General features: G+C 36.5%; 1 long non-coding RNA gene across 4 annotated transcripts in view; it reads left to right on the forward strand.

Moving 5' to 3' along the window:
- Positions 1-21,580, forward strand: part of LOC129045795 (uncharacterized) — a 338,247-nt gene continuing 316,667 nt past the window's right edge. For 3 of the 4 annotated variants that reach the window (XR_010411545.1, XR_010411544.1, XR_008505988.2), the window contains exon 1: positions 1-19,192. This is a non-coding gene — a long non-coding RNA (uncharacterized LOC129045795). The remainder of the gene's footprint in view (positions 19,193-21,580) is intronic. The other variant, XR_008505989.2, reaches the window with a different exon arrangement.

Raw genomic sequence — 21,580 nt, forward strand, 5'->3', positions numbered from 1 at the left:
GGGGTGGTGGAGATGTGGGCCGCAGAGCTGCGTGGCCGGGGCTGTGCGGATTCCCTAAACGCCGCACTTGCGCACAGCCCCTTACGTAACTGTCAGCGCCGGGGATTCCCTAGAGGGGGTCATTCTATTCAACCATTACACACACCCGGGGCTGCTGCCGCCGCGCCGCCGCCGCCTCACAAAATGGCGGCGCCCATAGAGGAGCTAGCGGCCGCCTCCTCGGCCCCATTTTGTGGGAGGCGAGAGATCTGTCAACATGGAATACCTCGGCTGAGGATGCGTCCGAGTTTGGAGATTCTGCTTAAGGGATGGAGCCGAGGGGACCTCATTCAACGGAAAACGGCAGTGACTTCTATTACCTCCACGCCTTTTTTTTTTTTTTTTTTTTTTTTTACTATTTTCGTTTTCTCGAAGGAAGCGCCAGAAGCTGCCGGGGTAATTTTAACTAAGGGGAGAAGGGAAAGCTTCGGCTGACTGCTCGGGGGACTTGCCGCGGCGTCTTGGTAGCTTTGGTTGCCCTTTCTCCTCCCGGCAGCTGACCGCGGTCTCGCAGAGAGTCGCCTGAGCAGCCCGGCCCGCTCCGAGGGGACGAGGACAGGGCGACGCGGAACGAAAGCGGCGGCCTCAGCCGCGCCACTTGCGCAAGCGAGACTTTTCGATAGTTTTTAAGTGTCAGAGTCCACAGCACCGTCGGTACCCTCATCAGGGTCGTGGGCTTGGGAATCTCGGACGCCCAGCTCCGGGAACTCGCGGTCGGCCGGGAGCCGGAGAGCGGGGAAGCCGGGTTGCGGGGAACCGGCGATACTAGGGGAGTCCGGCAGTCCTGGCCCGCCGGGTGGTCGCGATCCGGACCCGGGTCCGGGATGGTGCTGAGGGGGCAGGAGTGGCAACGAAGGCACGTACACTGGAATTTAGGTCGTCCGAGTCGGGATTTAGGGTTGTGTGTTGCCAGTGTCTCAGGTCAGACGTTAGAACATCTTTTCTAGTATGCTACTCTGCAGTGGGCAAATCTGTTTGTCTTACTTCATATGGAAGGGCGGAGTGGAGGGATGACATTTTTTATTTTTCAGGGGGAGGTTGCCACTTTTAAGCCACTGTTTGCTGTTAATGTGTATTTGTGTGTATACACACGTGCATATACAGGAGTGTGTTTTGCTTTTAAGTACAAATTTCGAAAGGTAAAGACCTGGAGTGTGATACGTTTTAATGATCTTAAAAAAAAATTAAGACGTGATATGTAACTGGAGAGTTGACTCTGAAAAAACAAAACAAAACCCTTTTCTGAAAAGAAGCTGTCATCTTCAAAATGGAGTCCTAAAGTATATCTGATGAATAGAATTTAAATTCATAACATTTTGTATATGCTCTAGGCAAAGAAAAAAAAACCATAAAATTTAATGTATAACAGATTACTACACGGTCCAACTTCTCCAAAACTAGAAAAATGTAAACCAAAAGCTATTAAGGGTATTTGCTTTTAAGAGGAATGCATAGGTTTAAGAGAAGAGGAGATACATCTGATGAAACTTAAATATGCATTTTGGGAATAATTTATTTCAAATGTTTTTTTACAATGGCAGCAATCATTTGTATTTCCACGAGGGATTTTTTTTTAAGTGTTTTATTTAGGTTGATTTTGACCCTCGTATTTCCTCTCTAGTGCAAAACTGCATTTTTCTGCAGGCTACGCCTCAATCACTAAGTTCCCTGCCTGGGTCCTCTGCCGCACCCGATTGCTACTCCTGATGGGTGGATTATCAAAATATAGCTTCTGGTACTGTCTGTTCCTACTGATGTTCTTTATATTTAATAAATTTAGTTACCACTAATCAGTCTGTACCTCTTGCAAGAATACCCTATCTTAGACCCCAAGTACCCAGGGAATTTTTTTTTATGGGATTGCACTAACAGTAACCTTAGCGTATAGTATTATATTTCTTTGTACCATATTGCATTTCCTATAGTGGGCAGCATAGAGCAGGTGGATCCTGGGAAAAAAATACTAGGAAAGTGCAACAGTTTTACAATATTCTGTAATTTGATGATATAAATAAAATGTAGTTCATAGTTTTTGAGCATTAATAGAAATTATTCCTATAAAAATTACCAATGACAATGGAAATTGTTGAAACTAAATTTGTATAGTTTACTGTTCTGATGAGAAATATTCACAAAACCTTTTCGATGTGAAAAAATGCAGAAGTGTGGTTTTTAATAGTAACTGCAAACCCGGAACATCATAATTAGAGGTTTCTGTTATTTTATATGCATCTCTGATTCTTATCATCAGTTTTAATATTATTTAATCAAGAAATAGTAATGTTTAAAATGCCCTCATTCAAGTAAACAAAAAAATAAATAAACCAAATTTCAAATCAAGCATGTCAGTTTATAAAATTACAGCAGCTGAACTAAATTGAGGAATTGGTACATTGATTAATTGGAGAAATTTTTAGATTTTAAGTTATGGTTTAAAAGAATTGGTTGAACAAGATATTGAACTTACATTTTTATTTCTTTAAAGATGATCTTAAGAAGAAAGCAACTGGTAAGATAAGAAAATGCTTTCACCACTTGTTGCTCTTGCCTGTGTCTACTGCTGTACTTTTTTATGTGGGCTAACTTACTTGAATCTTTGATTACAATATCAAATTATAGATAAAGTCTTTCTTCAGATGGTGACTCTTAAGGAGTACTGGTAACTAAACTTTTAAAAAGTGAGGAGATAGTTTGTTGTACTGCAGATTTAAATAATTGAAAAGTAGAAGTTCTGAATCTGCAATTGACTGAGATTTGAATGATTTGTCCCTAAAGGGTCTGATAAATCTTGGGGGATTTTTTTGTTGTAGTTTCTTTTCAATAGATATTAAAGGCTATGCTTTGTACATAAATCTAGTGCAGTTTGTTAAAAACAAAAGATAATTTCCAACTATTAAAGACCTTTTAATAAGACTTAATAATTAAAAAATCATATTTTAACCAATTACAGTTTTCTTTCGAGAGCCATCCGTAAGTGTGCTTTTGACAGGGAGTTCTCATTAATTGTTTAGGTCAGTTAACTAATCTTGAATTTTTAAAATTGTTATGGGTTTAGTGTGCTACATTTGTGCATTATTATTTATTTCATCTAATTTGATCACTGAAAAGAACAGTAGGCCCCAAACTGTTCTTTATAAAGTATCACAGTTTATAGTAGCTTAACACTTTGTTTATAGTATTTAATAACTTAACGAAAACTAGGAGAGCATAAATACTAAACCAAGGATATATTTATTTTTATCAATGCAGATTACTAAATCACTGAATAAATATTTATTGAATGCCTACCTTGGGTAAAAGATAGGAGGGCAAGAGAAAGTGACTTGGCTCTCAAGGAAATTATACTCCAGTACTAGATTTTTTCTTAACTGCTAGCTTTAAAAGATTATAATGAACTATTCAGACCATAGGGTTCTTAATTTTTAATACTTAAGTAGGATATGTAGCACAGAGTTAAATTCAAAATTCTATTTAAAATAGAGACATTTAAATATAATTATGTACAAAATAGCATTACATTACTGTTAGGATCAATGTAAGATTAATGTTATTCAAAGTGCTGTAAAAATATTAATAACAGCATTTAAATCACATCCTTTGAAAACTCAGATCCACAAAAAATATGATTCCAGTAATTAACTTTTTAATTATGGGAGAAGCAAGGGGGTGTAAAAAATATACTCCTGAGCAAACGAACAGGAATTGTTTTAATGAAATTTGATTTTCTGTTTCAATTTTTTGGTACATTGACTCTTCTGACATTGCACTTTGCTATTAATTTAAAAAAATTAAACTCCAAAGACACATTAATTCTGTATTTAATGCAGATTTAATTCTTGACTAGATGTAAAGCTTAAAGAATTGGCAGTCTTGTTGGTGAAACAATAAAATAGGAATTAAGCCAAGATGCAAAACTATGTAATAATTAGGTTTTATAAATATATATATACAGGTTTTCCTTTGTAGCTATATGAATCAGAGTAGTATTGACTTAATAATAATTTAGTTTTTGTTTTTCTCTGAAAACATACCACAAACTACATATCAAAATAGAAAGTCAACCAGGGCCGGTGTAAATTATTGAGGCTTATTGTTAAGGGAAATTCTAACCAACAGCTCAATGGCAACAATTTTTTAAAGGTGCCACGGTACTTTGATGTAATTCATAGGATATAGAACTCAAAAATATTCTAGAATCATCTTCATGTGATAATGTACATGAGAAATCCTTCTAATATGTTCTTTGGGGGTATAAAATAACTGATTTATTATTTTATAGGTAGCTACAATGCTTGCAGGTATTTTAAACATAGATGAAAATTTTAGGAGTGTTGTACTATATCTTATAACCTAATTTCCCTCTTATTAATAATACTGATATTAAACAGCCATTAGTCATTATTGATAGCCTAAATAAATATAAGTGTAGGTCCTGTTCTAATGTCTAGTAATTTTAACTGCATTGAAAGATAGACTGCCTCAAGGTTAATGGAGGGTTAAACAATGGTTCTCTTCTTTGGGAGACTGAAAAGAAGCTTCCCACTCTTTAGGAAATGCTGGAATTTGCTCTCTTCCCACTGAACTAGATCCATCCTTGACATCGCCATTTGCTAACCTCAGTTGTTTTTTCTGCTCCATTAAAGTTGGGGCCACCAAAAATAGTAATGGTATCAGACTACACCACCCTGGGTGGGTTTGTGCCCACCGCCGATACTCTCCTTCCTACCTTATCCTTGTTCTCAGTGTCAGTTTCTAAAGAGACTTTTGTAATATTACTTTTAGTATATTACTAAACTGGATAAGAGAAATAACTTGTCTATATATGGTGTTCAAAGAGTCCACTAACCTTGTGAAACAATGTGTTTATTCATTCTTCTAGGGAAAGGGTCTCAGCAGGCATGGTCATCTTAAAGGGCCCTGTAATACCCAAAAAGCTAAAGTTCTGTTTGCTAAAGGCTCAGGCACTGCTTTTTATTTTGTGTGGGAGCCTCAAGGGAAAGACATTTTGAAACTTTAGTTAAGGAATACCATTGTAGTTCATCAAATTACAAGAATTGCAGCAAACAAGGGGTGCCTGGGTGGCTCAGTCAGTTGAGTGTCTGACTCTTGATCTTGGCTCAGGTCTTGATCTCAGGGTCATGAGTTCCGGCCCCACATTGGGCTCCACGGTGGGCTTGGTGCCTACTTAAAAAAAAAAAAAAAAAGAATTACAGCAAACAAATATTTCTAAAGAAGAATTATAGATTTTTAAAGAAAGTGTAATTAAATGCATTTAACCATCTTTCAATTTGTCCTCTACTGAAAATTAAGTGGATAAGAAATTAAATTAATTCAAAATGGGTCCCAAATATAATTCTTCAACTAACTAAGTGGGAATGTCTGGGGATATATATGCATTTATTATAATTGCATACATAGTAGTGTGTGCTTTGTGTTCCTGGGTGACATTGATCAGAATGTTTCCAGTGATGTGACCAAGTCACACTGCAGTCTTCTTGTTCTCCTTTGTGCTTGTTGTTCTGCTCCTCTTTGCTGCAGTTTCTGAGGAATGTGCCTAGGAGTAGGCCCAGGCCTTGCTTTTGTAGAGATCTGTCAACAGGGCTACTTTATCTCATAGCAGGTTCTCGTAGCTTATCTGTGGGCCCAGTGTATGATAATTGGAACTTCAAGGATACTAGTCTGACTGCAGTTCATCACAACCTTTTTTAAAAATGCTAAACTATTTGAGTCCTAAACTCTGCATATTCTAAATTGTTCCGTGGATATTAGAAATACGTTATTTCTGTGCCCTTTTTTGTCTATAGATCCTTATATGCATAATTATTATTTAAAATCTATAATTCCATGCATTGTCTGTGAGGGTGGGGGAAGGGTAGCATCCCATCATGTTTTACATTAACAATAAGATTTTGGCCCACTCCCTACTGAACCAGCGAAAAAGGGCATGTTTGAGAGAAAATATGTGCTTTACTCAGACTCCAATAATTAGGCTGATGCACTTGATTTATGTTACACATTGAGCTCATTCTTAAAAGGTAAACATTTTACAGTATGCCTCCTGGCTCACAAATCAGTGCTTTTTCTACTAAACATTCCTTCTGTCTTGCTAATAAAATCCAGTTTCCAGAATCATAGTTAGTTGCTAAGCAAATATGCATAAAACCATAAATTTATCCAAATCATTTATTATTTAAAGAGTAGTATATAAATGTTTAAACAGAAGTCATTGATCAGTGAAAGCGACAGAAAATAAGCAAAATAAAAATAGAATTACGGTAGAATAAGCTAAAAGACCTTACTTTAGGGAATTGTTGGGAAAACTGACCTCAAATATGAGGTCTGGGGCTTCTTAGGCAATATTTTATCTTAAATTAGAATCTGTAGGAATCCCCTTATCACTTATTCTTTCTTTGCTAATGTGTACTACTTATTAACCAGGTAAGAACATTTGAAATGAATCTTTAAGGCTACAACTTATATAACATAAATATTACTGCTACATATGGACTAACAGTTTTAGCCTCATTGCAATACCTTGAACGGTTTTTGTAACTGCTAAATGCCCTATAAAAGGCTACCAACCCATGTAAATAGGTCTTAGCTCTTAGTCTGGTACAGCTTGGCAAATTCTTTTTGACATAGCTTGAATTGCCAGGAATGTAGGGTAATCATTCCTTGCCAATGAACATACATCCTTTGCTGTTGAAGGTGAAATCTGAGCCAAGTAATTCTGCAGGACCTAGTGCAATGGCCATCCGCTCAGCAGATTCAGAGAAGCAGTCTTATTGATCTCTTATTTTACTAATTTTTTATCTTTCTGAGATTGTGTATGACCTCACTTGGAATGTTATTTCCCTAAACCATTGTGCTTCACAGATGTAAATATTTCCCATTGGGAAATACTGGAAGATACAAAGCCAGGCCAAATGTATATGACCATGAGTGTGCATGAGCTTGACAAGTGAAATAGTTATCTTTGAAATCATCATACTCTTTTCCTTAAAGTCAATTTAAAGAGGTTTCGGGGCACCTGGATGGATTAGTTGGTTAAATGTCTGACTCGATTTTGGCTCGGGTCATGATCTCAGGGTCATGGGATCCAGCCCTGACCTATTGACAGGCAAGTTAGGTGCTGTCTTCTGGAGATTTTAGTTATTTCATGATGGATTCTCTTGGAACAAGTCTGGAAGGTTTTTCAGACATGTATGACATATGAGGTTGAATTCTCCTGACCAGAAGACCAGGGTTAGGATAGAAGGCCCACCAGCTATCTAGATAGACCCAGCACTACCAAGAGTTATCTGTAAGCTGCTTCTACTAGTCTGGTGCTTTAAGTGGGAAGTGTTCAAGAGTTCAAGAAACTCTCTTCTATACGTTGTGTCTATAAGAAACTAAAAATAATAGGAAATCTTTTGATGGGTGAGATAATCATTTTAAAACATCCAAGACAGGAGACTTTGAACCTGACAAATAGGAATATTTTAAAAGGTCCCCTTAGGTGAGGTTCAGGTTACATCTTCCACTAAGGAACTTAGATGGAGATAAGGTGGTAAATACTTGGAAATCTTATAGGCTGTTAATATTTTTTGAGTTTAAAAAACATCCAGTCTGGTTGCTGAAGATTTCTTAAAAATGGCCAATATGCTTGGGCACTTTGATTGTTTCTTTAGAATCCCATCTAGATGTTATACTGTCCCTATTGTTTCTAGGTGGGGGGACAACAGTTTTGAATTGTCAGTAGGACTTTATAAACTTCTTTATATCTTTATATCTTCTTTAAATCGATCAGAAAAAGGGTATTTCCTGATTATTACTAGACAAAATGATACTGTGAAGCTTTAGCAATAAAGACTTGCCAACAGTCATGTCACTCTTGCATATAAGTATGTTTCTACGTATCCTGCAAAGGTACACATAATCACTGAAACATACTCTTGTGAACAACACATACAATATTAACCTGAATATTTGCAGGGGACTTCTTAGGGGGATGATTTTATTTAGTTAGTTTGCAGCCTCATCTTGAAAAACAGTAACATCTGAATGAGTTAACAGAGGAAACCAGTTGGTTGATAAATGTAAGAGTAACGATGCCTGTGAACAAGAGGTCACGACAGCCTTAGTTTAGTAATAGCCACAGCTCAAGACCATAAGGACTCCTAGATATTTTAGTTCCTCCAGAAGTAAGGAACCTTTATTGTTATTACAGTTATCTAAAAGAACTACCCAAAAGCTTCAGGAGAATCAATCAGTTGTGATGTTTGAGAAGTAAAAGTATAATCTCAGGTAAGAACAGCACCTTCTGCCAACTAGGAAGAATATGGAGAAAGGAAAAGTTTTTACAACTTTGTGTTGAAAGCAGACTGCATATGCAGAGACCAATTTATGTTTTTCTCTGAGCCATCAGTTCCCTCTTCTACACTTAAGTGTCTGTTTTGGTCATAGCACCTATGTAAACAAGATAAGTTGGTGAAAACTCTTTAAATAAGATACACATAAACGGAGATGTGTGTGTGACCCTATATTTGCAAGGGATGTGCCAATGATTTTGTTCTCGAAATAAGTTTGCAAAAAAACTTTCAGAAATCAAAATGTTACTTTAAGTATTATTAACAAGGCCACAAATTACTAAGACAAACAGAATTATAATCAGAATTACAGCCTATATAAGTTATGCTATTTTCACAGGGTATAGCAACACTGAAGCCCAAGTGTCTAACAGGACTACTTTTTAAAAAATCATATTTGCAAAGGCAGTTTTATCATATAGAGTAGAATTTTATCTGCTTTTCTGCAGCTACGGGGAAGAGAGCACATGATTTCTTCATTTAAGCTTCCTAACTTTTTTTCAAGCCAGCAAATAGAAGTGCCTAAGTACTAAAATTCCATTAGTTATTATTAAGAGAGAAGAACAGGTACAAACTTAAAATTCAAAAAAGAGCAGAAAGATAGTGAATGTTAACAAATGGAATATGGAGCATGTAACATCTTGTCTCTACATGTAATAACATAAGTAAAGTTTATCGCAGGTTAAGATGTTTATTTGAGAGAGTCTAAACAGTGTATTTACATAAGGTAGACTTTAGTAAAAGGCTTATATATTTAAATCACCTGTTATTAAAACTTTATGAATATTTTTAGTCTTTATAAAACAGTTTACAGTTACAGATAGTTTTCCATGGTTTGGGAACGCTATTTGTTATTTTCTTCCTATCCCTTGACCCATCCATCAAATTATTTTTGTAATTACCAAGAATTTGCAAACAGAGGCTCTATTTTTCGGGTATTTTCTGAAACTGTGAAAAGTGTTAAAAAGTTTGTGTTTTCAGTGCTTTAGGAAATATTTAGGAATACATTTTTTAAATTGTATGCAAATCAGCATTTTTCAGAGTGTGCCATGATCTGCTTATAGGTTATTAGGAGAAAAAAAAAAGCAGTTACATAATTTTGGAAAGTACCAAGTTAAGCAAAGTTATAATTCTTTTTCCATAAGACTTCTCAGGGCCTTTCAGATCCTCCTATTTTATCCTGTGGGTGTTTCCTATTTTCCAAATAAACCTGGCCTTCTGATACAGTTGATAGTCTATCAAAAATACTGAAAAGTGGTCTAAACTTTGTTAAAAATTGAACACAAATGTCAAAAACAAGAGGTGCTGATTCTGTGTTTGAGTGTGAGCTTATTGAGGGCAAGGATCACTATTCTTTGTAACCCATATTGCATAAAACTAATGTAATATGCTAAGTATATATTATTAAATAAGTTAATACAGATCTAATAACTCTTGAAAGTCCCACTTTTAAAGTCTATCCTAATTAAGCTTCTGATTTGCTAAAGTTAATTATATAAAATAACATATATTTTCTTATGTGTTATTTTTTCTTCATACCTGAAAGAACTAGAATATTTTTAAATGGTCTATTTTATAGTTTTATATTTAGGATGGTGACCAGTTATTTTATCTCTGTTGAAGAGATGTAGACCTAACCACATAATAGATCTGTTCATAAACCATGAAGCACTTCAAAATTGCTAGGTACAGAAATCAGAAAATTTACTCACACCTACATTTCATTTCACCCTAACATTTATTCCTCTGGGAATCTGAAACTTTTCTCATATCCTTCTTTAGTCTTGCTCCTACCTCCCAAGAAAACAATTTGTCTATGTTTCCGTTCCTTTCTTGAGTCCAAATAATTTACCAGAATTCATGGAATCCCCTGCCATTTCCTATTGCCTCATTAAAGATCTTCTCCCAGTGTTTTCCCATTAGATTTACTTCCTCACTTACCAGAGGCTCCTTGGAGGTCTTGAGGATTTTTTGGATGTGCTAAAGAGTACTGAGTACACCTAATCCAAAATGAAGAGACTTCATTGCTATGCTAGTTGTAATAGGTCCTCACTCTAGAGGGAGGACATTTTGGAGCATCTCAGTTACAAAACATGGTGCATATTTATAGGGAATCTAGTGAACATTGTCACCTTTTTTATTAGAGAAAAGGGAAATTTGAGTGTTTCTTGGAGATTTAGGGGCCTTTAAGGTACTCAAAGAATTTTGTAGATTTCAGCTGGAGATGTAGTTGATACTAAAGACCATAGCCATAATATAGTGTCAGGAGCAAATAGGAAAAAGAAAAATATATGAACAAGTTCTTTGAATTAAAAAAAAAAAAAAATGGGAGGGGCACCTGGGTGGCTCAGTCGTTAAGCGTCTGCCTTTGGCTCAGGTCATGATCCCAGAGTCCTGAGATCGAGCCCCGCATCGGGCTCCCTGCTCAGTGGGGAGCCTGCTTCTCTCTCTCCCACTCCCCCTGCTTGTGTTTCCTCTCTTGCTATGTCTCTCTCTGTCAAATAAATAAATAAAATCTTAAAAAAAAAATGGGAAAGAATATTACTATCTGTCATTAAATTAGTTTCAAAATAGACACATTTGAATGTCAGGCAAAACATAGGTTTTCTTAATTGGATTATTCTTTTTAGAGGACACTTACTAGGTAGTGTGAAAGTTATATTTTAATGATTTAGGCATCCATTTTGCAGAATCTTGTAAGAATTTCCTGTGTAAGAAAGAACCTTTTAACAAGGGCTATTTGATAAAAAATGTTTCTAATGAAAATTACAAGATTTCCTGCCTTGATTGCCTTTTAAAATAAGAGCTTTTCCTGGAGTAGCTTAAATGAATCTGTCTTATCTTGTAAATAACAGGAGAGTTCCCTAATGCCCCTTAGAACCAGATGTTTCATTGCTGTTTTCTTCTATCTCCATTCAAACTACAGTTTATGGAAGGCTATCAGCCAGACAACATGCTAAGATGGGAAACTTTAAAGAAGGTACAGGGCCTGCCTTAAAGTTTTAGAGTTCATGAGTGATGGAAAGAGTGGACATAGAAATAGATTATAGTAGATCAAGGAGTACGATGGAGGTGTTGACTTTGCCTGGAGAAATCGGAGAGCTATATAGAATAAGGGATATTTGAGTGTATCTTATAAGAGTGTTCATAGTTGGTGGTGGAGAAGGGAAGGCTTGGGTATTGAAAGACTTAAAGGCATGAAAATATATGGCACATTTTGGGAATGGTGACTAGTCCACTGTGGGTGAGCCCATTTCTGGCTTACTTAGGCCAGTCTGGGAGAAGCATATATGATGTTATGGAATTTGGGCTTTTTTCCCTCAAGACTATCATTCTCAGCCATTTTCTTTTGCCACATAAATGATAGATGTACGTATATGCAAAGAGATGTGAATTCCTAGGCTCTCGCTTTTCCTGCAATCATTTCCATCCCATTCAAGCTATAGGAATACAAGAAAGGAAATTTTATTATTATAGAGAATTATAGAGATATACAGACTTGACTTTTTAAAATGTGTTTGACTTACAATTATTTGTGCACAACTGGTAAAAATGGTTATCTTGACTTAGGTTTAGAACAGAACAATATAATAGGAGACTGGAAATGAAGCTTGAGGATGGATTTGAGAAATCATGGGGAAGTACAGTTGTGAGGACAAGGGTAATTTCCAGGACTCATCCATACTCTGCATGGGTCAATTCTAGTAATACTGCTTTCATATTCCCCTTCTTCACACACTCTTTGTCTTGCTGTCTCACATACACACACTAACTACACATCTATTGCCTCCACATTTTTGTGGCCACTACCTCATCACTACCGTTCTCCCATAAATCAGGACATTTTTCAGTAGCTGTTTTGACATGGGGTCATGTCTCTTTGAAATGGCTGCTTAAAAATAACACATTTTAAAAAAAATTAATAGGTATGCAGCAGATATCCTTGGCCCTCATATTCCTTATCCTTGACCATCTCATCCTTATCCATCATTTAGATGATGAAGTACAATTTAGAGATGTGAGGCTAAGTAAGATTATCTGTTGTACATATTACTTGGTATACTTGGTTAAAAACAAAACAAAAACACCTTTTAGGCATCTTCACAATGTCCCTTGCATCAAAAGAAATACTTCAGAATGTTATGTACTACTTCAGTAACATCTTTTCCAAAAAGATGAGTACTGATACTTATTTTTCTCTTCCTCATTCAGAGGCCCATTTTTCCTCCAAATTCTCCGCTAATATCCCTTTTATGCACTCACTCCAGCTCTCTGTTATCTTTCAAGAGAACAACACCTGAAATTGCCTGTTGATCCTTTGTGTAGATACACCAGGCTTCGGTACAAAAGTAGAACGAAGCTTTCTGGTTCTTATATTCTTAATGCTAAACAGCTTGGCTGGTATTTAGATTTTAATATCTCAATGATTTGGTGGTTTCAGACAATGATTTATAATGACTGATAGTTCACAGTTCATCATAAAATATAGAGCTTAGAGATCAGCTAATCATACCTACACATTTTATAAATGAGAAAATGGAGATCAAGAGCACTTAAATATTTATTCCTGATAATACACAAGTTAGGCCTAGAATGTCTCTTGATTCTGTGCCAGTGTCTTATGTTTTCTTCCCTTTCCTTTTTCTTCCCTTTCCTTTTTCTCTAATTTTGAATTGCATAATATATCTATATTTTTCTTGTAAAAAGTTAAAATATTGGTAGCTTAAGGGTTTGCCCCCAGAATCACAGCCTTCTCCCTAGCAGTAACCACTGTTAACCACTTTGATGTAGGTTCTATTAGCACTTTTTTTTTACATTTGCTTATGTAAGTGTGTGTGTGTGTGTCTGTGTGTGCATATATGTTACCTAAGTGGTATTTTTTCTATTAGTGAATTTTTCAGTGTACCCAGTCATCATGTAAGCATAGTTGGATTACTTTTTACAAATGTGTACTTTGCACTGCACACAGGGACACAAATCTGCTGCTTATCTGTCCTTTTCCTTTAGCCTCATTCAATGTTTGTCCATTTATTCATTCAATTAATATTAAGTGCTCATTACATACTACCTTCCAGGATTTTATATTACACTTACAAAAGTAAAACATGTACAAAGATAACTAATATTAAATATCAAGTTCCATTAAAGATGTATAAGAGATCATTCTGTATATCTCATTACCTGGAAGATCTGAATAGCATAGGAAAAGAATTTTAAATATATTATAGAAATTCTTTGATGTCATTTGTTAAATTCAATGTTTGTTTAGCTTAAAAGTATTTTGACAAGACTCCACTTCAGCTGACCATAACTGGAGTATTAGAGCATCATAACTGAGACCTCAACTATTTTTGAATTTATGTAAGCCTAAGGCATAGCTTTAAATTGTCTGTCTTAACAGCTTTTTTTTTTTTTTAAACTTCAGAGCCAGGTAGAATTGCAGAAGCTAACTGCAACCAACAGTCATCCACAATAAAAACATTGTCAGTAAAAACATATACTTGTTTTAGAATTGGGTCAGACATGAGCAAGTGAGAAACAAAAACTTCTGGGTGTTGATTGATTTGAAAGTTTGCTCTCACTACTCCCTGATTCAGTTATGGCATCTGGATATCTGAGCAGAGGAAATCCTGGATCTTGTGACTTAAAGAACAGAATCTAAATTCAGATCTAACCATGTACACAGAGCGCCTACTTGTGCCAGGCACATTCACATATGAGGTTTCATTCAGTCACTCCTAGATGATTGAATCAGCTCTAAAAAGTTAAAATGATTTTACTTGAAATGAGATTAATGTTCCCTGAGACCCAGCACTATAAAATAATTATTTTTCCAGCATGGTCATTTATTACAGCTAAAAGGAAATGTTAATAAAACATTTGGATATTCCTCATATGCTCCTCATTTAAAGTGAACAAATTTATAGCTCTTTCAATATGATCAAACCCTACAGTTTAAATCCTTTCTTTTGTAATTATTATAATTTACAATAATTTTAAGAATAGTAAATATTTAAATATAGAAGAATTGTCCAAAACTAAAATAGGAATTCTGGATCTTACCAGCTCCAGAACTAGTTTATTTTGAAATATTGAGTGAACAATTGCAGATTTCTAACCTTATTTCTCTTTTAAATAGGGAAAAAACTTTCTACTGAATATGGTAGATTGAATTGCCTAAGAACCCTAGGTACAAGATACTGTATAAGTTTGAAGTGGGAACTGCTTAAAGTATACCCTGCAGGGAAGTGGTTTAGGTTGAAAGATGTAAAGTGGGCATAAAGAACATTCAACCTCATTGGACTTTAAAAAGGTATTCTCTTGCTGGGAGTGACAAGCCTTTAAGAACCATGTTCTTAAAAACAAATATTGCTCTTCATAATTCTTTTAGAGAAAAAAACATGGATGTTTGTATGTGATTCCCATGTATTGACTCTACAGTGGCAGACAAATCATCTCTTTATCATTTGGATCTGAAGTGTGTCAAGACATCAAATGTTAATTAGGGTCTTTGTGTTTCTATGTTTAAAAGCATGGAACATAGGGGTGCCCAGGTGGCTCAGTCGATTAAGTGTCCGACTCGATGTCAGCTTAGGTCATGATCTCAGGGTCATGAGCTCAAGCCCTGTGTTGGGCTCCGCACTCAACATGGAGTCTGCTTGAGATTCTCTACCTCTCCCTCCGCCCCCTCCCCCATTCATGCACATAAACACTCTCTCTAAAATAAATAAAATCTTAAAAAAAAAAAAAGCATGGAACATAGCTCAAAAAAAAATAGTCTGATTCTCAAGGTCTTGCACCAAAGCTAAAAAAAAAAAATAATAAACATTGGTAAATCAATTTGAATATAAAACATGTAAAATTCAGTTATAACCCTTTCTTACATATTTTGCTATTCTGTGACCTAAATTTAAAATCTTGTCTGTAACTGTAAAAATGTTAATATGCAGTGTTTAATATTATTTATACTAGGTTAGGAAAAGTACCATGGAAGAAAAAGTCAATATTTTAAATGAGATGAAGACTGCTTGGTATACATGGAAAGAGATTATTTTGTTTTTTTGAAGGAATGGAGAGGGAAAGACTGAGAAAAAGAAGAGTTTGCCAATAGACTTGAGAGAGGTAAAGGCAGGAGAGAAAATAGGTGATATTGAAGTTTTTAAGAAGAAAAAATAATTGATATGATACCTAAGAGAAACTTGTAGTTAGTAGTTTTTATATGCACAGAGGAGAAAGGAAAGCTGGAAGCCAGTGAGGAAATGGTACCAGTTGATAACAATATAACAGGTATGGGGAATTTAGGTAATAGGACATTGAGAAAGGAATAGATCTTTAAAGTGCTATGGAATTACTGTCAAAAATTACTCCAAGGTCCACTGTCTAGTACCAATGACCAAAGAGCCCAGCACTTCAAGATACAGTGACTGTAATGCTATCTCATGAATTTTGCCATTTCCTGACTTCTTCCTATCTTTTTCGGATAACTCTATCTAAAATATCTTATTATTTATCTCCTACTCCCATACTGCATTAGAATATAAACTCCATGAGGTTAAGAATTTCTCTGTCTCGGGGCACCTGTGTGGTTCAGTCATTAAGCGTCTGCCTTCAGCTCAGGTCATAATCCCAGGGTCCTGGGATGGAGCGCCCCGAGTCGGGTTCCCTGCTCAGCGGGGAGCCTGCTTCTCCCTCTCCCACTCCCTCTGCCTGTGTTCCTCTCTCGCTGTGTCTCTGTCAAATAAATAAATAAATAAAATCTTCAAAGAATTTCTCTGTCTCTTTTTACAACTGTATCCTCAGTGCCTAGGATAGTATATAAAAAAAAATGAATTCCAGATTGAACCATCAGTGTGTTGAAATGTAGCCTCTCATTTCAATATTTAGGATCAATAAATGAAAATCAAATAACTTAAATTTGGTAGGGACCTCAGAGGTCATACAGCCACTGTTTCTTCCACTATCTGTGGGGTCTTTTTTTTTTTTTTTAAGATTTTACTGACTTGACAGAAACAGCGAGAGAGGGAACACAAGCAGGGAGAGTGGGAGAGGGAGAAGCAGGCTTCCCGCCAAGCAGGGAGCCCGACGTGGGGCTCAATCCCAGAACCCCGGGATCATGACCCAAACCCAAGGCAGACACTTAACGACTGAGCCACCCAGGCTCCCCATCTGTGGGATCTTTGAGGGAGATTTTTACTAGTCTGAGTCGTGCCTTAGGTTTGAGAATGACAGTTGTGATTTAGTGCTTTTCTCCTCTTTTCCTTTCTCCATTTCTCTTTTTTGGGGCTCCAAAGTAGATAATTTAACTAGTTTTTCCATGTAACAACACTGATCTGGTTCAGATCCCCGAATTAATGCAGGAATTCCTTATATGGCATATAGTTCCATGGGGCCCTTCTAGGAGTAAAGATTACACTGTCAGGGTGTGTGCGTGTGTGTGTGTGCATGCACATATATGCACGTGTGTTTCATCCAAGAAATACTTACTGAACAGCTTTTATGTGCAAGACTAAGGATATAATGTGATGAAAGATACGTATTCCCTGCTCCCACAGAGCTTACAGTGTGGTGGAATTTTACAAACAACAAATGAAGTCTCTAAACTCTTTCCCTACCTTGTCTTTATTCTCAAAGTTGTTTAGAAAGAAAAGGCAGATTAATGAGAATAAATCAAGAACCATGGGAGTTAAACTTCCAATGAATGGTAGTAAGGGCAAATACCCATTTTTTAGTTTGCAGGGCCTTTAAATTCAATCCAGTTCATTCAATAAACACCTGCTGAGCATCTCTAGCCCTTGGCTAGATTCTGAAAAATGAAAGCAAAGTATGACACAGCCCCTATTCACAAGGGAGAAAAAAGGCAAATGTATACTCTTCAGTGTTTTAAGTGCCACATGTAACTGTCTTTTGAGTGATCCATTTCATTGGACAGTTTTACCTAATACAAAATCATTCAGACTAAATTAAAATCTGCCTCTATTTAATTTCTGTTTTCTGGTTCCAGTTTTGTTCTCTGCTCTTCATTCATTTATTCAACCCATAAACATTTTGGGGGGAACCACCATGTGCCATATGTCAACAGGTTTTCTTCATAAACAAATAGGACAGGTCCTTGTTTTCAAAAAGGTTAGGATATAATTTTGTGACTGAGGAAGTTGCTTAACCTATAAGCTCAGTTTCCTCCCCTGGGAATCAAAGATAGTAACAACTTCTTAGGATTGTTGTGAGGATTAAATGAATAATGCATGCAATGCACTTAATACAGAGCCTGGTACACAGCTTTCAGCAAATGTTAGCTATTATTATTGGTGCGTTTAAAGAAGGATCCCAATAGTAAATTTAGTGGTTGCATGGTTGATATGAATGCCCTAACAGAAGTAAACCCAAAATGCTACAGGAATAAACCAGAGAACACCTAACCTTGTCTGGAGAAGCTGGGGAAACACCCTGCAGGAGGAGACATCTGAACTGAGTATTGCAGGACTAAATAGTGGGGGTAGGAAGGGCACAGAGAAAAGTGAAAGAGCATAGTGCATTCTGGGTACTTCAGTTTAGACGCTACTTTGGGAAAGCTACAATATGAATGGCTTTGGATGCCATGCTAAATAAAAATGTGTCATGAAGATAATGGGGAACTATTGAAAGCATGCTGCACAATTAAACTTTCTAAATTAGGGCAATGATGTAGGAGAGTAGAAGACTGAAGAGAAAATTAGGACTTGATGACCAACTAAATGCAAACGTAGGGGGAAAGGAAGAGAAGGTGTCAAAGATAATTTCTAAATGACTGTGTTGAGTGAGTGAAAGGCAATGACATAGGGAGAATGGGGGCGCTGTAGATAAGTTCAATTGCAGACATGTTGAGTTTGAGGACCGCTAGGCACTTGAATATTCAGATCAGGAGTTTAGAACTGGTCTAGGGCTACAGATTTGGGATTTGTCAACAGGTGTCAGTTGAAGCCAACATGTATATACTAGGTAGAGGAAAGCCAACATTAAGGGGTGATCAAACAACTCAAAAATTGATTGAAAATTTCCAGGCGTGTTAGAGGAAAATCAAGAAATAGCACTATCCCAGAAACTGAGGAGAGAGTTGTAAAGAAGTTAACAGTCACCAGTACTGTGAGGATAAGAAAAAATTGTTCTTTGGATTAAGCAACTAGGAAGTCATTGGGCAAGAGCTATTTCAGTAGTGAAGGGACCAGAATGTAGATTGCCAGAGATTGTGGTGTGGATAGGAAGTGAGTGCAGAAGACATTGCCTGCAGGCCCCCTTTTCAAAAGCTGTGAAGAGCAGAGGAGAGATAGTGTAGAAACTAGAGGACAAAGAGCAAGTCTGGTTTATTTAAAGATCACGGAGACTTGACCTCCTTTCTGTGTCCACAGGAAAGAGCCAGGAGAAAGGGAGAGTTGAAGATACAGAATAGAGTATAAATAAATAATAAGGAATTCCTAAGAAGGCAGAAGAAGTGACATCCTGTGGATTAATGTGTCTTGAACAAGAGAAAGGATACCTCTTCCACTAACCAGAGCCATGTGAACACAGGTACATCTAAAGGGGGGAGCAGACTTGAATTGTTCTATGATGTCCTTGAGTCCAGGTCATCTTCTGAGAGTTGATAAGGGGAGTGGGGATGGGACTGAGCTACAAGAACTTGAAAATATCCCTTGAAAGGAGAAGAAACCTAGAAATAGTGGACAATGGTAGCATTGCCGTTTGGGGCCCCATGCTTTGTCAATGTCTCCCTTTAGTAACGGAGACACCCACAGTGAGCTGCACTAGATGGGATCTGACCAGCACAGTGTAAGGTAAGACTACTATCCCCCTTTAACTGTTAGTTCCCTGGTTTGGAATCTTGTACTTTTACTAATGTAGCTTCTGATTGGATGGGCTGTTTTTTAACAGGTCCTTCAAACTGAAAGGCCAAGAAAACCCATTTCTTCAGAAGCCAGGGTCAGAGAAAATTTTGAGTCAGTAAGAATTACTGTTCAAAGAACGAGCTACTTATGAAAGCCAAGAATTAACTCAAATTTCTGTTCAAATTTAATTAGAAACTCTCCTAAATATATTTTCAACATAGTGATAGATACAAGCAAGAATTAGTTGAAAAGTGAAGGCCTGGTTAATGTTTAAAATGTCCGTTGAATACTGAATGCAGACGGCATAGGCATCAAGTAATTGTGCTCTCCCGATATGTCATTATTCCCAACTGTCAGTCACTGAGTTGGAAGCTAGATTCAACTACAGATTGGTTTTGTTTCTCAAAATACTGTTTTAAAATGTTCTATTCACTAACCATTTCCTCCTTTCTGCCTGGCTACTTGACAGTCTTACGTTCATTCCCTTGCCACTGAGCCCATTTGAGTTTGTTACTCCTGCTCCATTGTGCTCTAAAATCTACCATCTCCCTAGATCAGCTCAAAGTTAAAACCAGTCATGTTACGTTAACCTCAAATATAGCTGCTTTTACTGAATTGCTAATTTGTGTGCAATCATCGGCTTGTACTGAGGGATGCAATAATAAAATATCTTCATAAAATACGTAGTTGTGATACTGTAAGTAGGGTACATTTTGATTTTGGGGGGACAGTCTCCATTTATAACCCGTTGTCCCAGCATAATGTCTAATAGTTCCCCTTCCACTGTCAAAAAATGCCACCGTTACATGATCAGGATATTGTTCTTTTCATTATACAATGTTCTATTTATGAGGTGCTTTGTGAGAAACTTTTGATCCTGTTCATAGAGATCAGTCATATCTGTGCTTCTGAACAATTGGGTTGTTTTGATTATATACACATGGTGACTCATAGCTACTCAGGTAGCCCTTCTTAAGTTGCCCTTAGAAAGCCAGATTTATCAGCTGTCTCATAACAAGCTCAATGGTAGACATTTTTATTTTAATCTTAGTTCTCTGTTTTTCCTTCTTGTTTCATTTCTCCTCACCTATTTCTAATTTGTATCTTGAATTTTATGCATTCTTGTCAGCTATCTTAAGTTCTTTCTGAGATAAGGCAGTGAATAAAGCATAAAACAAATATATTGCTTCTAGAACTTATCTGATATTCTTGAATGACTGAAAACAGCTTTTTTCAACTTGCCTGTTTAATGTTTCCCATTTTTGTCTCTTTCTTTGATCTGTGATAAGTTTTGAAGAGATTGTCAGATTTTGACTAAATTTTTGATACATTGTTAAGAGATGAAAGTTCCTTACTACAAAGTTGATCTCTGATCAATTTGCACCTTAAAACAAAATACAGCTGGTAACATTTTTCAAATGGTTTTATCTTCTGTGATTGCAGAGCTTGAATAGAGAGGCAGTCCAACTCAGTGGGGGGAAAAAGCACACAAAAGTTTGTTACCAGATAAACCTATCCCTGCCACTTACTGTGTGACTCTGGGAAAGTCTCTAAGTTATCTAAGTCTCTCATCTTTCACCTGTAGCTTATACATAATATTACCTAATTCTTAGAGAAATAAGACAACATGCATTCAGTACCTGGCAAATAGGTATACAGTAAATTTTACCTACCATTATTGTTGTTATCTTTCCAATTTACAAATCACTGACAGTAAGGGTTTTGCACTTGGTAAGAATTCTGACTTCTTCTTCTTCTTTTTTTTTTTTTAAGAAAAAAGGGTTTGAAACTTAAACTGTTTATGACTTACCCACTGGCAGCATAGCAATCCAGAATATTTTTGAAAAGACTCTCCCATAGCTAAACACTTAGGCACTGGATAAAGTACAATAAACAAACATTTTTAATTTATTGTGTAGCTTGCAAGAAGGTAAGTAAAATCCTCAAGATTCCCACCCTTCCCCAACAAAAATAAAGCACCAAGCTGAAATCAGAGGTGATTAAATGAGGAATCGTGGATACTTTGGGGTGACATGCCAAGATCGGGAACCTAGCATTTTGCGTATTATAAAGCATTTGGGTTCCAAAAAAGTAGGTCTCAATGCCCATACAAATAGAGGGAACTAATTCTGAGACACACCCCAACACTGAATGAAACTGAGACATGTGAAGAGGCTATAGCCTCAGTGAATGGATAACCTGAAGAAAATCCCCTGCAGTAACATAGGCAGATAAAAAACCGGTTTATCATTGTCATGACTTCAAGAGGAAAACAATAAAAATAATAGAATGTATAATCTATTATCATATGTGTCTGGGTTGAAATTTATACATTCC

The sequence above is a fragment of the Mirounga angustirostris genome, unplaced genomic scaffold (genome assembly GCF_029215605.1).
Source record: "Mirounga angustirostris isolate CCGP_5_RB_7025 unplaced genomic scaffold, mMirAng1.0.hap1 SCAF_5, whole genome shotgun sequence".
NCBI classification, from domain to species: Eukaryota; Metazoa; Chordata; class Mammalia; order Carnivora; family Phocidae; genus Mirounga; species Mirounga angustirostris.